The following is a 26,718-nucleotide window of genomic DNA, read 5'->3' as shown; positions in this document are numbered from 1 at the left end:
AGTTCATACAAATCTCAGACCATCCTTTAGGGGATTTTCACTTGCTCTTAAACTATCAACGTGATTGTATTCATTTTTGGCTCAGGTCTAACTTACCCCCACAGTGCTGCAGTGATGTGACAGGGCTCACATGGAAATGGCAGACAGCAGGGCTGGGCAGATTGGCATTGGCACTATTTGATCTTGCAGACTTTGCTGTACTATTATCTGTTGGGGTCACAAATAAAACATCGAATCACTCAAACGACTGCATGATGTGGGCCAAAGAACAGAAAGAAATTGTAGCTTGGTGTGAAACTGGGAAACAAACTCTTCCAAATCAAACAGGCACAGTAGGAGTTAATGAAAGGTTGAGCATAAAACCATTTTTTCTTAGCATTTTGTATTGTTTTGTTAATCAGTAAAAGAGATGTCATTTCTCCAGGCCTGTGGGAACTAAAGTAGAAGCCCCTGAGATGATTACATTGGATATGAGCTAAAGTATCTTTCCAAGAGATAAAAAATGTCTGGCTGACTAATAACTATGAGACAACAAAGAAAGAGAGAGGGGAAAAAAAAGAGAGAAGATGTAATGCAGTCAGAGTCACAGAGGTCTGCTGGGGGAGCATTTTAACATGCACACAATCTCCCCCACCACGCACACACAACTGTCTCTTTAATGTGTGTTTCTCTCTCTCGCTTTGTAAAAATACTGCCATGAAAGTGGGAGAGTTTATTTATAGTGAGAGCACAAGAAAACAAATGTTTCATTCACTGAACTCTAACCTCTTTCGATATTAATGTGTGTGATAAATTCGTTGGCTAAAGGCAGGAGATAAACGAACTGCATTTAGCCACCAAATTACATTCCTTGCCATCCTTCAGCGAGAGGAGCGAGGGAAATGCTGGTGACTTTTTTTCCATCAGCACCGCACCTAGCATGTTATGAGCAATACCAGTGACTAATAACAGCAGCTCTGCAAGCAGCTATTTTATTCCCACAATGCCCTAAAAAGGAGCCTGGATTTCCTTCGGAAAAGATGCCCACAGTTGGGTTTTACCTCTGTGGGCTGATCCGCATCGTACAGCCTCCTGGAGCCCTATAGACAGCAATCACACTCCACACGCTCCTCCTGCCTGGATGAGATTTCGGGCTCTGCCTGTGACAATCACATTGGAACTAGTCAAACAGCATTTGCCAGGTAATTTATTCAGTTGATGTTATAGTATTTTGATAGCGTTATTTGCCAATTTTCTCCTCCCTATTCCTCCATTACATATCCTGTTTACAGAACCGGTGAAACAATTTGCAAATAAGTTTAATAGATCAGATTCACAACACTTTGCAAATAAAATATTATAGGAGTAATCCTATGCTTCTGAGCCAGGAAGTCAGCAAGAACTAGAAGAGAAAAGCTTTCTTATTCCTATTACTCATTTCAGTGCCTGGTGGGAAGGTATGAGCAACTTTCCTGGAAGACTGGTGCTTTTAATGTGCAGATTAAAACTTACAAACATTGTTATGGGTCATTCTAAAAATTGGAAAATTTTCTAGCAAATTGACAGGAAGTTATGTACTTTATTAATTTAAAATGTCTTTTTTTTTTAACTAGAAATTTTTTAATCCATTGCCACCACAGGTGCATGAATAAACATATGTCTTCCTCAAAAATTTAGGGAGCGTTATCTTATTATATACTATGTATTATTATATATATTATTCCTTATGTTTATAGCTATCTGACACTGATAGACAATTAACAGACATATCTAGGACAAGGCAAAATTAATTTTTTAGTCCTACTGCGACTTACTTCACTTTCCTAAGGCAAAATTTTTATTTCCACAGCGGCCCATGCCTTCAGCTTGGGCACTCTTCTGAGTCTGTTGGGAGAGTTTGGCTGAGGTCATCTACTTTTGCCTCCAGCCATACTCCCAAAGAGCAGGGTAGTCATCCTGTTTCATGGGACTTGACTTTGGGAGTTCATTTATCCATTTTAGCTAAGTACTGGTCAAAAAGGATTTCACAAAGTAAACAATACCAAGCCTCACCCATCCTCCTGGGAGCTTTGCTACTCTAGATCTGCTTGCTGAATGTACCAAAATGAATTGAACTGGGGGAGAATGCCTCTTTGGTATGACTTCCATATGATGAGAGTCTACAAGTCCAGACTTTGTCATGTGTCTTCAGTGAGCTCTTGCTCCCTCACTGACATGTCGTATGTCTACACTCAGTCAGTGTGATTAAGAGGAAGACAAGTTAAGACACACTGGGCTCCAGGCTGTATGGCTAACCTGCTGCCTGTAGTCAGATAGCATAGACAGAATTACTGTAGAATCATAGAATTGTTTAGGTTGGAAGAGACCTTGAAGGTCATGGAGTCCAACTGTTAACACTGCCAAGTCCACCACTAAACCATGTCTCTAAGCACCACATCTACACGTCTTTTAAATACCTCCAGGGATGGTGACTCAACCACTGCCCTGGGCAGCCTGTTCCATTGTTTAACAATCCCTTTGGTGAAGAAATTTTTCCTAATATCCAATCTAAACGTCCCCTGGCACAACTTGAGGCCATTTCTTCTTGTCCTATTGTTTGTTACTTGAGAGAAGAGACCAACACCCATCTCACTACAGACTCGTTTCACAGTTGTAGAGAGCGATGTGTCCCCTCAGCCTCCTTTTCTCCAGGCTAACCAGCCCCAGTTCCCTCAGCCGCTCCTCAGAGGACTTGTGCTCCAGATCCTTCACCAGCTTCGTTGCTTGTCTTTGGACACGCCCCAGCACCTCCATGTCTTTTTTGTAGTGAGGGGCCCAAAACGGAACGCAATGTTCAAGGTTCAGCCTCACCAGTGCCAAGTACAGGGGACAATCACTTGGCTAGTCCTGCTGGCCACACTATTTCTGATACAAGCCAGAATGATCTTGGCCTTCCTGTCCACCCGGGCACACTGCTGACTCGTATTCAGCCAGCTATTGACCAATGCCCCCAGGTCCTTTTTCTACTGGGCAGCTTTCCAGCCACTCTTCCCCAAGCCTGCGGTGTTGCATGGGGTTGTTGTGACCCAGGTGCAGGACCTGGCACTCAGCCTTGTTGAACTTCATACAATTGGCCTTAGCCCATTGATCCAGCCTGTCCAGATCTCTCTGTAGAGCCTTCCCACCCTCAAGGAGATCAACACTCCCACCCAACTTGGTCTTATCTGCAAACTCAGTGAGGGTGCACTTGATCCCCTCATCCAGATCATTGCTTCTGCACAGACATTCCTTCTTCTCACAAACAAGACCATACATTGACTTCTAATTTTATTTTATTATTTTCAACTGACTTGGTAGTGAAATGGAGTTTAATGAGGGAAGACCTAACTGTCTGAGTCTGACAACTTCAGTGGTGTTAATGCATCCTATGCAACTTATGCATAAAATAGACCACATATCAAAGTCACTGTATATTTGCTTTGGTGCAGCAACAACAGTATCCATCTTCCTTCTAAACCTAGCAGGTTATATAAAGTCAAGTAAGTATTTAAAACCTAGCTTAGAAATAAGAAAAGGGCATGTTGTCTCCAGGTACTCAAAGGATTCTTTAAAATTAGCAGATGATTTAGTGACATTAACCTTGAAAGGTCCCAAATCTATCCAGCAAATCTAAAAAGGAATGGAACCGATTTCTCTGGATTGGCAAGGCATAAAATTACATCGTCAGTGTATAATAGCTGAAACTCTCTTATTGATGATTAACCCCATTTATTAACAGCAGGCTATAATCCCAAGATGTTATTTGTACAATGATTGAGATGTAATATAGTGCTTTCTAAAGGACCGGATCATGAAATGCACCAAAGGTCACCACAAAACCCTGCAGAAATTAGAGCATCAGTCTTGGAGGAAATCTATAGTTAGTCCGATTGGCCCTTCTGTCTAGTTCAAAACAATTCTGACTGGTTGATTCCTCTAGAAGTTTCTTTATTTTTAATTCAACAACTGATTGCAAGTTTAGATTCAAGCCTTGTTTGTGCTGGAGATTTTAGCTAATAGCACGGCTAATGCTGATGTAAACTCCCAGGCTGGGAAGAGCAGCTTTGATGAGCCTTGGGTATAAATCCTAAGGTGGTGGGGAAGAGGAGGCTCCAAGCATCTGGCAAAAATGCCTGCTTATTTAGGGGGAGTTTATTTACTTGCACATTTTGCTAGGGATGCTTTGCAGAGCTCAGCAGGTGAGTAGAAATGGAGAAGTCAAAACATCCAATTGTACGTCTTCATTTTGCCTCTTTTCTGATCTCAAAGTGCATGATGCTAAAATCTGAGCAACTGAATTTCCTTGGAAGTTAAAGATCCAACAAATAGTTAGGGGGAGTTACCTTAAGATCCACTAAGTAAGTAGTTTCTCCCCAAACTTACTTTGTGCTGGAAAACAGATGTAAGCAATGACAAATAGCAGAAGTTCTACTGACTTAAGATATATGAAAAGTAATAAAAGGCATTTTTAATACAAATTAACTTATAGTAAAAACAAATTAGGCTGTTCCTGGAACATAACGTGGGAAAGCCCAGCTGCCACGGCTGTTAATCACGTTATGTCTTAAACAATATGAACTGTTTGCAAGGAACAGTTGGTGAATTGTGAAGTGCTTCTACCCCAAGTGGAGTTTCATGACAGATTAATTTTCAGCCAGCTCAGTTCCCGTTCCTGCTGCCAGGACCAGCTAAGCATGAGCTGAGCAACAAGAATCCCCACAAATATTTCCGTGGACTAGCAATAGTAGCCCAGCCTCTTGGTAAAGTTTTGATGCAGGCAACTTTGTTTTCACCCGTTTAATTCCTCTTTCAATTCCAAATTAAACTCAGGACTCCTCAATAATCCCCATGTTCACCCTTGCAAAGCATTGCTGTTTTTTGGTCAATAACTGTCATGTTCCATCTCAGAGGTAGTGGCGTTTTGGTGTTATGGTGTCTGTCCTTATGTGTATTGTCTATAAATCACTCTCGCAGCTCTTAGAACAGAAAATTATTTCTGAATGTAAAGACAAAATTACCAGTAAAACACAAGGATGTCCAGCCCATCCGTCTAGAGAACATATACAATACTGCAAAACTATATCTCGCTTTCTGCTCTCTGTCCCTCTCTACTTGCATGAAATTACAAAGGCAAAGAGGAGAGAATTTGTCCTGAATTTTAAATAACATTCCATTTGAAAATGCTGGGGTTAGCAACGGCAGCTAGAAGCTCTGCTTTTGTTTTCTGAGATGAGGAAGAAATGCTGCTCAACCTACAAAATGTAAAAAAAAAATATAAAAAAATTAGACAAACCTAGTGCTGAACTGTTCTCTTGAAAATAATTTGAAAAGGGCAGAGTATTGGAATTTGGGACAACAGGAAGAAAAATGATCTTGGTTTGCAAAGTCTTCTTGCATGCTAATGAGAGAGGTTATCCTTGGAAAAACAGGCAGCTTTACTACACCCCAGCAGAAGGTGGTATGTCAGGAACAGATACCATACTCCCTCTGACTTCTTCATGTTGGACAGACAAAAATTATAGCCATTGACAGCAGTTAATGAGAACCTCTGAATGGAGCTAGTTCCATAAAAGGTGTCTATTAGAGCTGAAAGTGGCTTTCCTTTTTCAAAAATATCGTGGAGAGCTTGAAATGTTTTCCTCTCTTGAATCAAGAAGCTGACATCTTTGAAACCTTTGCAAACCTATAATCTGAAGAAATATTTCACTTTGAAAAATTGAAAAGTGTTTTCGTCTGGTATTTGAACAGCTCTCTCCCCTCCATAATTAAACAGTTAAAAGGTAGCATATCTCTTTGTTTGTTTTAAAATCATGACATTAATAATTCTGCACTAATTTAAAAATGGAAAGTCATCTTGAGCTGGAAATTTGGCATTTTTCAGAGAAAATGTCAGAACAAAATGTTTTGACAACTCTAAAACTTAAAAAATATGGAGTCGAGGAACAAGTCAAAACCATTCTCCAGCTTGTAAAATTTCACAAACCTCAGTAAAAATGTTTTGGCAGAAAAAGCGCCTGTTCTAGAGCTGGCTGTGATTTATATGTGCTATACAGGTACCATCAGGCTTTCTAATGTAGCTGCTGATCTGAGGACCTCCTTCCATGCATAGGAGGTGTCTGCAGGAGTATCTTCATCCACATCTTCATTCTGATTGCCTGTACTTGACTCTGGATGGACCAGGCTGAAAAATGCTTCCAGAAAAGAATTCCCTCCTCAAACAGCTGGGAGCATTTTACATGCACTTTTCATATTGGGCTTGATGCTTCATCACCTTGGGTAGCCGCTACCCGTGCCCCCCACAGCTCAGAGAGACATTCTTCCTCCCCACAGTCCTTCTGAAAGCCCTTCTTTTTACTGCCATCAGCCCACTACTGTGCCAAAAGTCCTCAGGAGAGATGCACACCCTCTGCAAGTGCTGGAGATCAGATGGTTCTCTCTCTTCTGCACGATGATCTCTAGTTGAGCTGGGCTTTGACCACAAAGCTGAGAATATCAGCCGCCTTCAAGAATGCTTGGAGCTGAGCATTTGGATTTTGGCTTTCTTTGGTTCCTCATGGCATAACCTCCGCTCCTCCTTGTCCCCTCTCCCCACCCTGCCTGTCCAAGAGGACCTACACAGAAAGATCTTTCACACAAACTTGTGCTCCCCGTAGATTAGTCGAAGGAGCAGATAAAGAGGGTTGAATGGCTGAGCAAGGCTGCAAATGAACTCCCATTAGCTCTTGCTGTATATCTCTGGTGGAGGGGGTTGGTAAACAGTTAGCACTTATCTCTCTGCTCAGCATTTAGCTGATTTCCATAATGAGCTCCATTGAACTGAGAGGCCTCGAGGTGTCCCAAGGCTTCTGAGACGCAATGTGTTCTCTAAATCTGATTTATGTAAAGGTGAAGGCAATTGTGTTAACAAAGGAGAGGAACACGATCAACATGCAGTCTGCAGCCTGGGAAGCAGTGGTGTCTGTGGCTGGCTCCCTCCGAGAGGGATCTGACAGCAGCTGGCTGTAGGATGGGGAGGCGTCGAGATGCAGCCTTGGAACACACAGCCAGGAGGAAGATGAATGGGGTTTATTTATTATTATATTTTTAATTTTTTTCTTCCTTTCTCTCTCCCTCTTCAAAACCGAGAAAAGCTGCAGCTCTGAGGCGTGCAGAACCATCTGAGAGGAGAGCGGAGGTGAGCCAGCCCAGGGTAAGCCCACTGATGCCACGGTCCCCGCTGGTGCTCCGTTCCACCCTTGGTCCTATCACCGCCCGGCAGGTTCGCCTGCAGAAACCTGACTTTGAGCCCGAGCACAATTTCAATTCCTCCTGCTCAGTCGGGCGCAAAATCCTGCAGACTCCAGCGGTCCCTTTTGTGGGTTTGAGTCTATCTGTCATAACCATGAACAAAAAGAAGAAAATTCATACAAGTTTTTACAAAATCACTTGTTTCTTTGCATCATCTCTGAGGGCTCCTGTTTCCATCCAGTGTCTATGGACTCCATGCTTATAAAGAGGAGGCTTTTCCAAGGTCACATACATCAGCAGTTACGTGGAGTCAGCTCTGAGACAGGTGGACCTCGAGGGCTTTTGGCCACAATTTCCAGACAACTATTAAACTATAAAGCAATTTCACAAGGGAGAAAGTGGAAATCTGGTCATGTGACTGAACAGAATTTAAGACTCTTGGAAAAAAAAATATCACAGGAAAAAGATACTATCATTGGGAATAATTCTGCTTTGGCTGTAATGGGAACTGCATGACTCAGTGGAGCTTTTGCATGGCTGGATGCTTTAAGCAAGGGTAATCATAAAGAGAGATGAGTAGAACGTGAAAAGGATTGAATACACATTTTTCTCGTAGTAAATTAAGAGAAGATTGTAGGAGTGGAAATTCAGACAAGGAAAATGCAATGGAATGCCATCACAACAGAACCAGCCATCTGCGTCAGTTTTATCCCTGCTTGTAGGGTGGAGATGACAATATGAGCATGTCTGTCTCTCAAGAAGAGAGGTGTTTTTCTGCTAGTTTGCATTTAATTGTGTATTTTGCAATTTCTTACAACACCAGCCATTCTGCTAAACTTGGTTTAATGTGCAACAAACACTAACCATGTAAACAACACGTCGGTCCTAAACCTTTATTATAATTCCCAGAGCCGCTTGCAGGCTTTCTGAAACCCATTATTATAATTATAATCAAGAATCACAAGACACTGTGATTTGTGCCAGAAATACATATACACTGAATTGCTTGTACGGGCCACAGAGAGATGCAGCGAGAGAGGTGCAGCATCAGTGCTGCTCAATTCAGGAGCAGTAACACCCACCCCATTTAATTTTTTTCTCTTTCATTTTCCAATTTAACTTGTAGCTGCTGAAATCTGGACTAATATTTGCTTTCTGTGCTCTTCTTCAGCCTCAATCCGGGGAACCTCCAGCTGAGCTGTTGTTTGCTGCACCTCTGGCTGTCCCCAGCACTGCGCCCCCTCCCCAGCTCCAGCAGCTCTGCTGGCAGGATGCAGCGCTCAGGACCCGTCGATCACAGCAGAGGTAAGGAGCACTCCACTTTGGAAACTGCTGCACCAGTACTCAGCCGATGCAAAACGCAGGCAAACTCAGAGGAAAACGCAAACACAGCGTGGATTTTAGTTTTATTAGTCTTCTGCACACAGTTCCCTCTCTCTCGAAACACTTTGCAATCAAAAGGCACTGGAGTGGACTATTTTGAGCCCTGATTCTTCATGTTGAGAGGTAATGCTGATTAGGTTGTGCCAGCACAAGGCACTGATATCAATATTCTTCCTGAGGGTTTCCTCAGAGAAGCATGGGGCCTGATTCTGATCTTATATTGGTGTATTTAGGGAATAACATCACGGGGGTCAAGTGCTGCTTGGGCATTGGAATGGATTTAATCTTCGCACGTCTGTGCTTTGAACAAACAGTTCTTCAGTGTTGCTTTAATATATAGATGTATACATATATATAAGTATGTGCATGTCTGTGTGTATATATGTATATATTTGAATATACCTATACAAACATCTGAATGTGCATAGAGAAGATGGTGAAACAGAGACCCCAACATCTCCTGCAGTGAGAGCAATGGTGTGCCAAGCACGGTTCTTGCTTATAATGCCACATATCTCCCTGTTTGAGAGCCACCTCTGAGCACTTCAGGACAAACCTGTTGTAGAACAGAAAGCCTAATGCCTAATATATTGTTTTCGACCCAGAAATTGAGAGCAAGAGAGATGAGGTCAGCTGCTGGAATCAGGAACAGAGACACCTTTCTGGTTTTGCTGCGGTCTTTCTCCCAAGGCCCTACTAACCAGGAGAGCTGCAGTAGTGTGATGCATTGGATTAAGCACAGTAGAGTGGTGTGTTGGATGGTAGGAAGAGGTTTGAGCCAGTTTGTCGTGGTTTTAGGCTGATCCAGCAACTGTCTGTACACTGACACATGGAGACTGAGAGTAACCTCTCATCAGGGACATGCCTGATCACCAGCAATAAGTGGTGGTTAAAAATCACTGTATAATGGAGCACAGGTGATCTTTACATTCCTGTTGCTAACTATGTCCTCTGATGTGCTCATAGGAGAACACATGAGGACTCTGGCACTTAACATTAGCTAAACTACATCTGTTTTTCAGTTCCAACAAACCAGTCAGTGTGTGTAGTTATTTGTTTCCTTAAGATGATTATTTAAGATAGCTCAGCTCAGATCAGAAGCCCATTTACACCCAAGGGTGGCTCAAAAGACGCTGCAGAGGACAAAAAGTAGGACAATGCAGTCTGAGATTCCAGGGTAGTGTAAATCATGTCAGAGCTTTACATTTCTTCTCTTCAATTCTGCAAAATATCACAGAGGTCCATTGGCTAGATTCACCTCTCCGCACACACAAGCAGAGCTCAGCTGGCTTGAATGGAGTCAGGCTGAGTTACACCAGCTGAGAATTTGGCCTCTTATTTGTAATGGTCATTGCCAACTCAACAACAACAAAAAAATCACTCAGGCTGAAGCTGAGCCAAGATGACCAAAGAGGTCATGAAGCTTTTAGAATTATTAACTCCTATTAGTATAATAATCCTTTTTATGACACCATAAAATTACATGGTGCTTTTCAGGACGTAGATAAACTGCATTCCCTGTGCTGAAGGGACAACTCTCACACAAAACACGTAGGATTGCCCGTGTCTGTGAGCCGCTGCCCTTTGTCCTCACTGCCCTGGGACCTCATCCGTTGATTAAATCTTCTGTGGTAGGAGTCCTATCACCCCACATCCTTGAAAATCCTCCCCACACTTCTACCAAAAAGGCCTCAAGGGATGTGGAAAATCATATAGTCTCAGTTTTAATAGTCTGAAACTGGAAAAAATTTGCATTTCCTTTGTTGCACCTTTGGGCTATAGCTGCTGCTTCTCTGTTCTGCAGGGATATGTGGGGTGCAGTGGGAGGATGGAGCTCATTCTGGAAAACTAGGACAGATGAAGTTTTTGCACTCACTTTTCCCATGAGGTGACTCGATGATCTGTGAGATAGTGCACAAAATTAGTATCAAACTTGTACTAACATTACGAAAATGGTGAGATTTTCTGCGCTCCCAAGCACTGGTGACCACAGGGATGACTGTAGGGCTGGAGTGGGATAGAAGATCTCTCGAGGATGACGAATAATGTTGTAGCAGAGTATGGTATTGCTGGACAAATGTAAGACAAAACGTAGCTCCTAGGCAAGTGGCTCTTTCCCACATACCAAACTCTGGAAGCCTGTAGAAATAATACATTGGTATTTTTTTCTCTAGTAATGGGAAGTGGAGATTGATGGCATAGAAAGTGGCTTTTATATTGAAAATGACTATTCATTAAAGATCGAAAATTAGCCTGGAAAAGTGTTGAAGTTTTCAGAGACCCAACCAGTCAATTTTTGCTGCTCATGTAAACTGTGCGAATAGAAAGCATCTCTTGCTGCACAGTCCTGCTGAGTCAGTGTCTCTGGGTCAGATGATGTAATATGTTACAATCTGGTGAGAAATCCCGGCTAAAACTGGTTGGTTCTTTCAGTTGTTGTTGAAAGTATTTTAAACCAAAATAATTACTTGAACATTGACTTCTGGGAAATGAATTTCTGCCAGCTTCCAGGAGAAGAATTTCTGTTTATGGAGACTTTTCAAGATTCTTTGATTGCAAGCAAAGAACTGATTATAATTTGTGATGCAGAGAAGGACTGAACAAAATTTTGAATTTACCATGAAATAGTTGTTTAGGAATTCTGAAGTTTAAAACTTCTACTTACACACTTCCAGTCTTTATTTCCTGCCCCCCTTCAAAAAGTCTTGCTTCTGAAAATGATTAAATAATACATGGTTTTGATTTCTTTGTTTCTTATCCCCTTCAAACCTATTCTTCCTGATTTAAATGTTTTTGAGCAATATTACTCTGGACAGCAGATGTTAATTGTTTCAACTGAAAAAAAAAAAAAATCCAATACTTTAAAAACATAGCAAACCAAAAACTCAGTTTGACCAGGAATGCTGCTAAAGCATTAGCAATGATCCCACTCTTGACTGATACACACTTATAGACCTCGACACTGACACATACAGAACGCAGAAATCTCCAATTCTGGCTGATACCAAAGTGAAATAAAAGGGAGTCACATTGGCTTGGATTTTCTACCAACAGCACAAAAGAATAAAAAAATCAGCACGTGGTTAATGAAGATGAATAGATGCAGGGAAAATGGAATTTTCATGTTTCTAGGGGTTTTAAAACAACAGTGAGTAAAATCTTCCTAACAACATAATTTAAAAAAATAGCATGTGGATGTCGAATTAATCTGGGCTGCCACTGCATTGATTTTCAACAGGCTTCAGGAGGGAGGATTTTCTTAGGGGAGAAGTAAGGACCAATGCCAGCAGAAAGTGACCCTTAAAAACCTGTGTTCGTTTTGGTAGAGGATGAAAGCAAGGTCCCTCTGAAAGCTCTGCTCCCACCGTGCATATTCATGCAGTGAGTGAGCACTGCTGGGACATTACCTGCTGTGGGTGTAAGGGATGCCCTGGGGCACAGGATGTTGATGAGATACTGGAGCAGCCCTAACTGCTCTGGTCATGGGTTTCCCAGAGTACGGACAGTACAGAGTGATCTGTACATCCGGCGCTTCGTGTTTTCTGCTTTCTCCAAACATCGGTATGTGACAGGGGTAAAGAGGAGCTGAAGGTGCATGGAAACAGCCTCACTACGAGCAAAAGTATGGTGCAAGCATAGAGGCTGCTTGGGTACTGCCCCTTGACTCTGCCATTGGTTTGCTGTGCAAACATGGGGAGATCACTTGATTTCAACTTCCCTACCTATAAAATTGGGAAGTAGACATTTGCATCCACTTTTTGACATATATGGATTAAAGGAGCTTGTGAGTTTTGTTGGTGTTTTTGTTTTGGTTCGTTTCGGTTTGGGTTTGGGTTTGGGTGGTTATTGTTTGTTTTTTTTGCCAAAAGGGTAATCTTCAGTTCTACAGAGAAGTGAAGCCATTCTGCTGGACAAAAGGGAGAACAGTGTATCCGCTAGAGACTCTGTTGCAAAAATTTAGGAGTCAAACTCTCCCACAATTATGAGGCTGCACAGATACAACTCCTGAGCTCAGCAGCACATAGTGTCTAGCTCAGCGAGAGAAGGAAGCAATCTTTGGGCATGGTTTGATCCAGTTTCTGGCAGCAGCAAGTTCTCTGAAGCACCTTTCCATCTTCCTGAAGGATTGTCTTAGCTAAAGCAGTGCTCGGTGTTGCCTGACACAGTGAGTCATATAAGGTCAAGCTCACAAGATATATGGCAATGTGTGTGTGGAGGGGTTCAGCTTCCATAGTGTTATGGCACAAGGAACCATTCTTCCATTACAGGGAGATCTATAAGGAATCGCTGCCATTAACGGACTCCATTAAATGCAATACATGTGGGAAAAATTGCAGTTTGATTTAGTTTAGCAACATGGAGATATTGGCAAGATAATCACATAAAAGTGACACCTTTTATGGCCAAGCTCTTTGATTTTATGTCAGTGAGTTTCAATTTCTCACATTTTTATGTTCATATATAGGTCCTTGTTCTAACGTATGCATTAGCTGGCGTAAAGGTTAAATAGATTGTTTTAGCATTTTGGGATACAGATTGTAGATACGGACAAATCTTCAATAAGCTGCATGAATTATTTTGGGTAAGTAGAGACTGCGAGAGGGAGCAGGAGTTATTCCTCTGACTTGATCCCATCTGAAAAAAAAAATGAAAAAAACAAATGAAAAGGAATAATGAGAAAAGTATTATATATGTGTAATGTGATTTGAAAAGCAGACCTGCAGGCTTCTCAAGTACTGTCAGAAGGAGCAGATGGTGTGGGTCACCCTGCTTCATGAAATGCTCCAAATCTGAATATTTATTTTTAAACACAAAAAAATATCCATTCCGTGTAAGGCAGATTGTGATCTCCCTTACATCAGCAAAACTGTCTGAAGATGGGATTGGCACTGGATTGGTAATGAGAGTCACAGAGGGCAGGAGAAGTTGAGACCGTAACCTGGCCCCCCATGGAGAAAGTCAATCTCAAGGTCTGGTTCCATGGGTAAGCAGCTAAAACTAAACCCCTGTTCTGTTCCGGTATTTCCAAACTCAGAATATTTTTGTTATAAAAAAGTCCTAGTTGGGGAGGTACTCAGTGTAGGTGCTGATTCTCCTTTAAAGAGTATGGGTAAATCAGGAATAATGTCACTGGTATCTGTTTGAGACTTTTAAAACATTTCCCCCTCCCCTGTGGTGTGAGGCAGCCAACTCCGCAGACCCAGCTGATACCGACCGTGCCTTGTCATCACAGCTCGGTGAAAGCCAGATTTCAATATCCCTTAAACCACCTTGGTACGTTTAATCCCTCAATTCATCTTTTCTTTTTAAGTCCTTAGTCTCTGCTCCGCAAAACCTCCTCCTCATGTCCCTGCTACTTCACTAAGAAATCTTTGAAAGACTAATATTACAAGTCCAGATTCTAATAGGTAATGTCTTTTTCTTTTTCTATCTCTCTTCCCCCCACTACTTAGCTACACCTGAAAATCTTTTGCCTCTATCTATTCCTGAATCTGGGTAGATTACTCTTCAATTTATGAAGGGAATTCAAGTTGTCTCTTTAAATCTTTCTCTTTCCCCCCACTTCACACGCTCCCAACACCTCTCCATCTTTTCATTTCTCATCATTTAAATACTCAGCCCAATTTCAAGGCTTGATAATGATGAATAAGATTGAGATTAGGATTTAATAAGAGTGTTAAGGAAAGATTTGTCATTCCAATGGCTGTAGGTCTTGGCTGAAATTGAATTGGCATCCAGCCTCTGGGCATGCGCGGAGTGAAGCTGTTTGCTGACTCCCATTATGGTTTTCTCCAGAAGAACAGGAAAGGTTTTCTATACTCAGCCTCAGTCATACAGGGGATGACTTACTTGCTAATTAATTGCCCCCTCACAATCCTCTTCCTTGATTAAAGGCAGTTTGAATGAAGGACGGGAAAGCCTGGGATAGGTCTTAGCTCCCTTCATTAGTGCATTTTGCATCCAGGTATGACTTGAATAGCTGAATCAGTGCTTCCTAGGGTCTAAATTCCCATTTTGGAACTGAGATGAATCTCAATGACAAAGCCTAAATCCATAACTAAGTCTCAGACTGAACTTAATAAGACTGAGTCGAATATTTAAATTTGGCCTACGTGGAGGTGGAGCTGTCAGATCAAAGCTCAAGGAGGATGCATGTGTGATAAGCACACTAAATTCCATTATTACTTTACAGACATCTGCTAATACCATTAACTACGTGCAGGATGAGCCTAGTGTCTCTCCTGGGAGCTGCATGCTAGGATCTGCAAACAGTCACGGTGAGCTAAGCAAAACCCCTCTGGATCTGCAAGTCCAGGAGTTACTTGATGCCCAAGCAAAGAGTGCTGAGACTTGCGAACCCACAACGTGGTATGTCTACATGCCAACGTGGTGAAGAGTGATATTGAGGGAACGGGAGGATGCCGCCAGAATTTCTCTGAGAAACTGCTTCCAAGCTCAGCTAATTTTCTGTTATACTGACCTTAACAGAAGAGTCGGGCCACAGGAAGTAATGTATATCTTCTAAAATATGTTTTGCTGCAAGTAACCGTAGCAAGTCTCATGTCTGAAACCCCCTCCGAATCACTCTGCAACCTTTAGTGCCTCTTTCTTCTTGAGGAACAACCCTGTGTATTGCGCTAGTTTCAATACTTGGGACATGAAGCAACTGATCAAGCTTAAACACTTGTAAAACATCTACGACGTCCGTTGTGCTCAGACTGGAGATGTTGGACTCGCGACGGCGGCTCACGCTGTTCTGACAAGGGCTTGCTGGAGCACCTGCTCGCCTCCTGCACGCAAGGCCCAAAGAGGCTTAAGGCTTCTGAAGTTTTAGGGAAGGATTCCTGGCAGGAGAAAACTGCCCAAGCTCTTTTGAAACCAAGGGGCTTGTGCCGCTTTACTCCAGGCGAGGGTGTGGACCTCAGGGGTGCTCTAACTGCTTAAATTGCTCGGCAGTTTCAGAGAGTTTACAGTAAGCCTCTTAAACTGCTCGAAGGGCTTACAGTATCTTAAGCCTCTTAAATTATATTAAAAAAAAACTTACATTTTTTTGGCAGAATCTACAGTTTGGAAGGATTCGAGGTTTGAAAAAAAAAATCAAACTTGGCTTCTTTGATAGATTTTATTGGGAATTAAATGTATTTGATAAAATATTGTTTTAATAATTTTAAAATTATAAACTTAAATGCTTATTTTGCCAGTCTACATGAAGGGAATTGCTTATGAACATCCATTGAAATATTCAAACTGCCAGAAAATGCCATAATTTCTAAACTCACAATTTCCTGATTTAGGTGTTACTAATTTTACAACCACTCATCCAATTTTTTTCAAGCTTGACTTAATTTTTATATCACAACTGCCTCTGCAAAATAAGCCAGTTTGGCAAGACAATCCTGATCTACTTTTGGGAGATCAAAGTGTGAAATATCTGGTCAGAATATATAAGGAAAGTACATTTGTTTCCAAACTCAAATAATTCAAAGAGAGCTGGTATTCCTGAAAATCAAATAACAAGCAAACAAACAATCAAAAGCGCTTTAGGCTGAGACTAAATGGAACAGATTCCTTCATACACAATTGAAAGGAGAGATTAAAAGAAAAGAAATTGGAAGGTTAATGTGACTTCAGAGATGGTGACATGCCTTTCCTGTCAAACTCATTAGCCACTCAATTTTAGTGACTCTTTGAGCATGATGATTTTTTTGTGACATGAGAGAAAAGTATTGATCTTTCCTGTATTCCATCGTAATTAAAGTGCATTTGGAATATATCAACGGAAGTTCCACATAACTGTCCTTACACGCACACACACACACAATTTTATGCTTTCCTTCGGATTTCATCGGCAAGCTGCATCTCTCATCTTCCCCATCTGCTGATCACAAATGTGGTTGAAGAAAAGGCAGCAAGTCTTTCCCATGGAAATCTTGTGCCACCTACAAGAAGGAGCTCTGGCTTTAACAGCACTAGTGTGATGTCTGGAGTCCATCCACATGAACAAATGGGCACCATATGTGGTTGACAGCTAGTTCTTTCAATTCCAGCAAAGCCAATTGATTTGAGTACACCAATTTTATATAGGTCTGTTGGGAGCCATCAGATGATCCTTGATTTTGACAACTCAATCAGCAAGAAGGTTATGTTCCTACAAGGCAAGGGATGAAGTAAGTACTAACCTAAATCTTTAAGCCAGACTTGCACCAGACCTGAGCTGCATCTTTTCTGTTTGCAACCCAGTGCTCAGATACAGGAATTTTCAAAACAAACTGAGAAACTGATTTACCAAAAGGGAATGAGTTCCAGTCTGCATGATTCATCTTTGCACTCAAAGGAGAGGTAGGGACAGGTTTCCTGATATTGTTTGCAGCTTGAATCTTCCAGTTTATTTTCACGGACCAAAACAGTTGGATCATTTTTGCCTGAAGTATCTGAAAGCCCAAATGCTGCTGGACAGTGACCTAATCCTCCAAAACTGTGATTTGCCTTTGAAAAGTTACTTGTTCTGCTGCACAGAAGAAGAGCCTTCGTACAGATGTAGTTCTTATGTCCAAGCATTTTATTATGATTTTACATTCTTTTCAGGCCTCTACCACTTGTTACATTCTTGCACCTCTGCTCTTACATATGTGAATTCGGAGTCTTATGATGTTTTTGATGTGGTTGAAAGTCAGAGGACCATCACAGGCCCTGGGCATCACTTACAGAGGTCTTGTGACACATTCTGGTTTGATTTTTTGGATGATTTCTACCTATATCCCTGCAGTCAGGTCTTCCCTATGTACCTGGCTAATTTCAACACTCCCAAGCACTTATTTTTTTATTGTTTCATTGCTCATCTATCCATGAGACCTTGGCACTTCTGAACCCCAGTCTTTTTTCCCTAGGAAATGACTGAAAACAGCAGTAATTATGGGGGAAAGAGGGGAAATTGTTTTGTGTTTATCATTATTATTTTGTGGTTATTTCTGTAACATCTTTTAGAGATTAAGTTCAATTAGGAAACAGATGGCACCAAAATATCGTCAAACATTTCTGATGGGCAGCAAATTACTGGCTTAATTATGTAAATAATTAAAATTTATATTTACACCTGATCATCCAAATGAGGGTGAAAATACCAATTTCAGGGTTTGTTATGATTGCTGGCAGGGTGTCGACCTGTGAGCAAGTTGCTTCCTTTCTTCAGTTTCAGATGTCTCTCTTAGATCCTAGAACAGTCAAAAAAACTCTGGAAAAGAGAAAAAGAAAGAATGAATGAAGACTCCCGACTAAGTTTGTGTCATGTAGGTGCTCTCCTGACTTTAAAAGGAATCCCTGTGCCGGTTGAGGAGACTTTGTTATTAGCAGGCTCACTGCAACTGCATCCAGAGGTACCAGCTTGGATCAAGCTGACCTAGTGCAAGTGGCTGTACAAAGAGATTGTGAGACAGTTCTTGCGCTGGAGAGCTTATAGGCCAGATAAACAGAGCAGACAAGTAGTGAAAAAAAGAGTGAGAGCAAGACAGAGTCAGACAGTTTTATTAACTTCAGTATTTCAGATGCAGAACTGTGGCATAGAAAGATAAAATATGTGATTCTCATTTGCACTAGATTTGCTTTCCACTACTCTGGCAGCATAAACGGGCCATGAAGTGAGTATATATATTACATTTACACTCACTTCTCACCTCTTCTGTGATGTTAAAATGCTTCAGTGTGAGTGAATATCAGACTCAATATGATTTCTCTAAGATCACAGAGGAAATCGATGCCATTGAACTCACGTTTTCTTTGTGCCACTTCAGCACCTTAGTTACTTGACATCCTATCATCCCTTTCTGGGCAGTAGTCTTGTGTACATAGCTACACATAATGTTATCGTTCCTCTTGGGGTTATTAAACTTGTTTTAAAGATGAACTTTTCTGGGAATCCACAAGGAACCAGGAAAATTAGTCAACTTTTCCTTGTCTTCTTTCGCTTTTGCTTATACCTCTAGACCATGATGACAAAAGAATGGGAAAATGAATGAAAAAGCAGTAAGGCAGGGGTGGAGATCAGCATGTTGACTTCCAACCTTGCAATTTTCTAGTTTGCACATCTGAGGTCTGAATTTTTTTCCAGACCCTGAGATGGAGCTGCTAAAATCCGTCAGGAATCACTATCTGTATTTTCTTCAGTAACCTATCGCTAGGAATCGTATACTGCTGTACGGCTGGGTTTGCCTTCAAAAAACTAAAACTCCTGGCTGTTTAGGACACATATTTGCTTCATTTAACCTGCTCCAGAGATTGGGGTAGGTAAAACAGATACAGTCCTATGGTTTTGATTCTGAGCCATCTTTGAAGGTCAAAATTGGGCTGTTGTAGTTCTTCCTACTTTCTGTGTTACGGGTTCTGCAATATTAAGATTTTTATCTTAGCCCTATTTTATCAGCTCTATTCTCCCATCCCTAATTTGGAGCCAGTGGGGGTGGGGAGGGGAGAGGTGACAGGGAGGTCAGACAAATGCTTCTATTGATATCCCTGTAATAAAAAGAGCTTTACTTTCCTTTCTGCTGATAGCAGTCAAAGGAGCTTTGCTTTTGATAAAATTAACCTTGGAGCCAGAAACAACAGAAGCTGCTCTGATTTCATCAGCCCTTCTAGCCAAGGAGACGTGATCACTTACTAGCAATGAAAGGGGCCGTCGCCTACACAGGCAACTAATGTAATAGGACAAATTCCTCCCCTCAGCTCAACACAGCAGATCCCACCTCTAGTGGTCTGCACTCAGAGTTTCAAAGCCTTCTCCCACCATGGGGACGGAGAGAGGAGAAAAACATGGACATTTGGAGGTGAAACATGCTGATTACAGTTCTGCTCACTCCCACTGATGCCTTCACATGGACATGCTTAGACCTCATCCTGGCCCCTCGAACTGAACATGTTTGCTTTGCATGAAATCTTTAATGGTCGTTTGCTTGAAGTCAACGCGTTTCTTAAAGCTACTCAAGTGCTGAAGTGCTCAGCTGGATCACGGTCCAAAAGGATGTATCCCCAGGAGGCCACTGGTTGAAGAGACGTTGCAAGGATGATAGCCTTGTCTCTCCAATCATCCTCAGCACCGCTTCAAAGTCAGGGATGATTCCTTCTTCTCAAACTTGAAGCCATATTGTTACCACAAGCAGATTTTATAGCTTAAGTGCTCCCCCAAACAGCCATTTATCAAATGTTTCCTGGCTCTAAATTCCTTATTTAATGTGTTAGTAACCACTTCAAAAAGGTACCTGTACCTCATAATACTGAAGTACTTCACCATAAAAGATAATGATTATGATTATGATCTGTATAAGCAAAGGCCATTGCCTGGTCTGTGCTGATATTATAAAGGGATTTGCCTTACTTCTCCCGCCACTCAGAAATGCTCTCTGTGCACCCAGAGCTGTTAACAGCCCTCTGAGCTGTTGCCACATGCAACTGAAATGACTCGTAGTCACAGCTGTTATTCAAAGGTGGAAATAAAACCTATTAATTCTTTCTAAGGCTGCTTCCCCATGCGGCCTGAAGACAGTGCTTGAGTAACGCAATGGAGCTGGGACTGAAAACAGGACAATGTCCTCAAAAAGGAGGAAATCCGTGCCCCATGTCTGTGTCTCTAGGGAGTGATGCTCATCGAAAGGTAGAAGGGCAAAGCTGGTGGGCCTGTGATATACAGCCAGTTTTGGGTTCTCATCTAAGAAAGTTTTAGTGGAAGAAGGCTTTAGCCCAAAGAAAGTCATCAGCAGACAGAAAAGATTCCTGCACCTGATCAGCCTTGACAGAAAATGCCCATCATCCCTTTGCTCTGAACAGATCCCTCTGTGCAAATGTAGCTAGCAGAAAAAGCTGATCTACCCCAAGGAACCGAGTCTCCTTTATCACCCATGACTGCATAGTACTTTTGAATGGATGGGCCAAATAGTCATCAACCCACAAATGGTTTCTTTTTCTTTATTCCTTTCTGCTAGAGCAGGAGGGTGAAAAAGATATTTGCATTTTCTGGGGAAAAAGAGATTTACAAAGCGCTGCTGGAGAAGGCTTCCAAGGGGCTTCCACGGGGCATCTCTGCCAGCCTACCTCACTCTCAATTAGCACAGTGGTTTAAGCAGCTCAGGGTAATATTTCCTCAGCAGACAGCTGTAAATGCTCATTGTCAATATGTACAAATAAATATTTCAGGTGAAACAGACAAAGACATAGCGGTTCATGTCTCCTCTCAAACACACTGTGTGCTTTTCCTTTCTTTTTTTTTTTTCTTTTTTAAAATACATTATTATAATTCCAGTAAAGCCCTGAAAAAAGTGAGATCAGGATGTAAATGGACAAAGAAAGTTGTCTGTTTTTTTTTCCCAGCTCTTCTGCTCTAGCCAAATTTTACTGTGTGGCAGCATTGCCCAGTGATGAGAGCACGATTCAGAAGAAATGGTTTCTACTTCTGCCCTTACAACGTGACCTTAAGCAAGTTGCGTTTGCTCTCTGGCTCATTTTTTCTTCCCTTCTATTGCTTCTTTTTCTGGATTTTTTTTTTTTTTTTGAAAAGTACTATCCATTTCGGATGTATCTGAAAAGAAATCCATGTCCAATGCAGATGCTGGAAGCTATTGTAATAGAAATTAGAGTTTTTAAGCCCCACATGGCCAATTGCATACTTACACTGCAGAGTAGTGTGATTGTACAATCAGTCCTACTAACTCAGCAGGGGGAGTTGGAGATTCTCAAATTTAGTTTCATTTTCCTTACTCATTTTCAGAGGGGAAAGAAAAATCCTTTTTCTGTATGGGTGAAAAAATGTTAATATCTTATTTGGTGTTTTCCTACACAATTGAGGATGGAAATATGCAGCCACTTCACTGGTTTTACAATCAAAGCATTCCCTTGATTGTGTAGTTGTGTGAGAGAGAATTGAAATTTCCACACGCCTGTTCACAACCTAATTGATTCTTCTAACTGTAATGCAATTTTTCCCCCTGTATCTTTTGGACAAAGCGTTTACAGTGAAACTCTTTTGCTGTGAACCCACACTGATACTGTTAAGTCATTTACAGAATCATAGAATCATAGAAACATTTAGATTGGAAAAGACCTCTAAGGTCATCAAGTCCAACCATTAACCTATCACTACCAAGTCCACCACTAAACCATGTCTCTAAGCACCACATCTACACGTCTTTTAAATACCTCCAGGGATGGTGACTCAATCACTGCCCTGGGCAGCCTGTTCCAATGTTTAACAATCCCTTTGGTGAAGAAATTTTTCCTAATATCCAATCTAAACCTCCCCTGGCACAACTTGAGGCTATTTCTTCTTGTCCTGTTGTTTGTTACTTGAGAGAAGAGACCAATACCCACCTTGCTACAACCTCCTTTCACACAGTTGTTGTAGAGAGTGATAAGGTGTCCCCTCAGCCTCCTTTTCTCCAGGCTAACCAGCCCCAGTTCCCTCAGCCGCTCCTCAGAGGACTTGTGCTCCAGATCCTTCACCAGCTTCGTTGCTTGTCTTTGGACACGCTCCAGCACCTCCATGTCTTTTTTGTAGTGAGGGGCCCAAAACGGAACACAATGTTCAAGGTTCAGCCTCACCAGTGCCAAGTACAGGGGACAATCACTTGGCTAGTCCTGCTGGCCACACTATTTCTGATACAAGCCAGAATGATCTTGGCCTTCCTGTCCACCCGGGCACACTGCTGACTCGTATTCAGCCAGCTATTGGCCAATGCCCCCAGGTCCTTTTTCTACTGGGCAGCTTTCCAGCCACTCTTCCCCAAGCCTGTAGCGTTGCATTGGGTTGTTGTGACCCAGGTGCAGGACCTGGCACTCAGCCTTGTTGAACCTCATACAATTGGCCTTAGCCCATTGATCCAGCCTGTCCAGATCTCTCTGTAGAGCCTTCCCACCCTCAAGGAGATCAACACTCCCACCCAACTTGGTCTTATCTGCAAACTCAGTGAGGGTGCACTTGATCCCTTCATCTAGATCAGTGTGAGAAGTTGATTGAAAAAAAATGACAGCAATAACATCATGCTGGTTATGTGTGGGCCTCCTGGGTGAGCAAAAGCCTGACTGCAGGTGTCTGGTCTCTTAGGCTTGTCAGTGTTTGGAAAAATATATGAAGTTTTCGAAAATCACCTGGCCAAAATTTTTTAGAACAGAAAAGATGACATCTTCAAGAAAACCATCATATATGGCAGCCATCTTTGTAGAGTTAGAACACAGTATTTTTAGGACCATCATTTGCACTTGAGATAACTTATGTCTCTAAAAGTATCATACTTGAAAACAGGTTTTCTGATAACCCACAACGCAGGTAACCCACATTTTTACATAAGATGTACAAACCCAGAGGCAGAGGCAGGAATAGGCAAAAGTAGGGAAGCTTTTTGGAAAGAAAGGGCAAACTATGGGATATCAGGGCTCAGGGAGCCAGCAAAGCAAAGGAACTCTGGGGCTGGTGCACGTTTGTGGTACGTGCACTCAAGCATAACACAGACTGCAGCAAAATTACACATTTTTGGTTGGGTGGTTCGATTAATAGCTAACCTACAGTTATGCTGTGAGAATATATTTAAAAGCAATGAGCTACTCTGGAAAAGATTTTTGCTTATAGTTCTGACTACAGAAATGTTGTGTTATTCATTAATTCAGAAACCAGCTTCTAGCCTATTAATATACACACACCTGTATCTATATCTTTCTCTATATGAACAGCCTTGTAATGAGTTTGATAAGAAAATATCTGAGTCAGTTGAAGATTTATTGGTGATGCTGCAGAATTGTTCTGCTTTGTCTAAACTACTTGTGAGACTATTACGATTTTCACCTATATTTAAACAGCTTGACTGAAATAAATATGGCCCGATTTTCACCCTGGATGTTTTCTGTTCAGAGCACTGGTCTTTGATGCATACACAAGATAGTAATTAATTTGCAGTTTCATTCACTAAGAGAGACGTGAAATGAGAACGTCTCTAGATAGATAGCAATTACTGTTTTGCAGCACACCACAAGACTTTTAAATGGAACATCATCTCTTTACACAAATTGTTTTCCTTGAAGATCAGAGTTGGCCCTTCTACCCCACTATCTCTTTCTCTGGAGTTCGCCTGGAAAAATCTCCTGTGTGATGGGAAGAGGAGGGCTTTGCGGAACAACAATCCGTGTCTTACTGCACTTGAAGCATTTGTAAACAACTCACAGTGTTTGCTCAGAGGTATTTTTTTTCCTGCTGTATTTCTGATGAATGCAATGAAATGTGAGGGAAATGAAGGTCTCCTAAGTACATTTTAATTTAGATGAAAAATTATACATTATTATACCATACTGTTGATTGTTCTGACATAATTGATTGGGAGGGCCATCCACAAAGAACAGCAGGAAAGCTTGACTTTGAGGAGACTACAGAAACTGAATTAACCATTTAGAAGTGTGATAGAAAGCAGTGTCTTGGACTGGGAGAGAGAGAAACTGGATTTTGGTTTCAGTTTTGCCATTCTTTAGGTGAAATCACCTCCTGTTCCTGTGCCTCTGTTTCCCGTCAACAAAATGGTAACAGAGATTTTTATTTATTCTTGCTTCTTGCAGTGGCAAATGAAAGACGCATTGGAAAGAGACTTTTTGCTTCATAATATCTAAAAGGCCAGTGTCGACACGGATAGGGGAAAATTGAACTCCCCTTGTTCCGTACTGCAGTGCAGTACCAAGACTGCAGCGCAACCACCTTCTAAACTTTTCCAGCTCCTTGTCCGGGCTGTTGGTTGGATGAGTGTTACAGTCCTGCAGCCTGCCCCAATGCGAAGGCTGGAGCTGATGGACATGGGTAATGTTGATTCTGAATCTTTGGGTGACGATGTGGAGAAGTCCTGTAGGTGCAGAGTCCTTGTCTGGCTGCTTTCCTCTAGTGCTTTATCAGGCAGACATCTGTGATGGACGTTGACTGGAGAGAAAGGGTTTTCATCCAGTAGACCAAGTCCTCACATGAAAAATAACTGTGAGGTTTTCTCCTTATATTTGAAGGAAACTCTTGTATCATTGGGCTATGCAGCCCAGTATCCTAACAAGGGTAGTTCTTAGCTGATGCTGTAGAATACAGTAAATGCCTTATTGAAATAGCACATAATCTACACAACCAGTTATGCACTGAGGGATGGGGAGTAATGTACTCCGTCTTGACCACCAGAACCAATCAGCGTATACTCTGAAGCCTAAGGTCTGATTATCTTTACACCATAATTCTGCTTGCCCAGTTGCTGGTGACATTATTAATAGCTATAAAATAACATTTTCCAGTGCATATATGTTTATATTACAACATTTTAAACCTCCACGGCCAACTTACAGGGTGAAAATGCAACAAAACAAAATTAAAACAGAACAAATAACCTGTGTGTCCCCCAATCTACCATTACTTTCCTAAGGAACTGCTATTGTGTTCCCAAAGATTTTCCACACACCTTATGGCAAATTATTTTCCATCCCCCTTTAGGTTTTTTGGGTTTTCACGGATGTAATTATAATTATTGTCATCTTTCTTGGGGAGATCATCTTATGTTGTAAAGATAGTACAAAATGGAAGAGTTTACTTGAAATGTTATTATTGTTACAATAAACCAGCTATGCTGCTGTTGATTCCCACCCACAATGTGAAGGCAGACCCTGGTGTATTCTACTTCTTAGGTTTTTAACCCTGAAATATCAGTGATGGAGAAATAAGAGTGGCAGGGCTGGTGTTTGCAACTCTCAGATTGCAGGGGTTACAGATTGCAGTGGGCATCTAGAAGGCCAAGCTCATCTTTACAGTGGCTGTGTGCAGCAAACTCCATTCAAAAGGCAAAAGAGAGTGGAAAGTGGGTAAGAGAGGGCAAATAACTTGATGTGGGTGAAATGACAAGTCAGTGTAGGAATCAGGGCTTCACCTCCCCCGGCTTTACTCCTAACTCTCAGTGTGGACATCAGCATCTAAGCTGGCTGTCCTGCCTCCTTTGGTAGCAGCTGGGAGGAGCAGTCCTTCACAAGCTATAGAGAAGTATATCCTTCACCCTATAGAGATACGATGAGACAATCTCGGGATGAGATGACTTGGCAGCCACCCTCGCTTGTGCTGCTCTCACCGATGGGCAGAAAGCAGCTTGGTGTCTGAGATGGAGAGATCTGCACCGTGGATGTTTACCATGGGCAGAAGACACTTGGTCTGTGATTTCTGTTGCTCATAAATTTACATGCTTGAAAACAGATTTTTACAGAAGCGTATCAGTTTGTTCCCAGGAAAAAAGTTACTTGTGAGTTTTTTCAGGATTTTTCCAGTTTACAGTGAAGGTTAAAACCCAGCAAAAAAATGAATCTTCCTAGGGTGGCTCGAGAGATTAGTGCCGTTGATGAATAAGATACTGTCAGGAATTGCAGAGATAGAGGCAAAAGTTGAGAATAATGGGAACTTAAGAAAAAGCGTTAGCTTTGGGAATAGTTTTGGGCAAGTCATTGAGATTACTTTGAACTGCCTTCCCTGTGCTGCTGAAACCCTTATCTGCCTTCAGGAAAACCTGATATCCAGAGGATGCTTTGAAATCGAAATGTTTCTTGTAAGTGTTTGTTAGGATAGTGGGGGATGTATCTCACCTGGAATTGCACAATCCAAGGCAACAGACAGCTTTAGTTTATTCAGACCCTTATGAAATGATTGCCATAAACCTTCTGTGAACTGACTTAGAGGATGCATTTCTTTGACTGCAATGGATTTGTGCTATCTCCAGAGAACCAGCTGAAAGTTCATGCCCTACATGGTCCTCTTGGGGAAGAAGAGCAGATAGCACTGTAGAATGCATTTTGAGGCAGTTTTGAAGAGACCATTACTGACTCCTGCCTAGCACAGGTGTTAGCAGGCGCTCGACGGGTCCCAAAGCAAGCCCTTGAGTCTAAAGGCAACTGTGGCAAACCTGTGTAATAATGTCCCAGCTTGACATGAAGTGTTGGGGTTCTCTCTGCGCTGCCAATAAAAGATGGCCAGCCAAAAGGCTATGTATGTCTTGTATTGTCAGAATAAGACTTAAGAGATCTTTATCCGATGCACAAGATGTGTGCTGCTGGCTCTTCCCTGGGCTCAATGTCATCGCTATGAGA

The sequence above is a fragment of the Tauraco erythrolophus genome, chromosome 22, assembly GCF_009769465.1.
Source record: "Tauraco erythrolophus isolate bTauEry1 chromosome 22, bTauEry1.pri, whole genome shotgun sequence".
In the NCBI taxonomy this organism is placed as follows: domain Eukaryota; kingdom Metazoa; phylum Chordata; class Aves; order Musophagiformes; family Musophagidae; genus Tauraco; species Tauraco erythrolophus.
The sequence above is the reverse complement of the archived record's forward strand: the minus strand, read 5'-3'. Positions refer to the sequence as shown.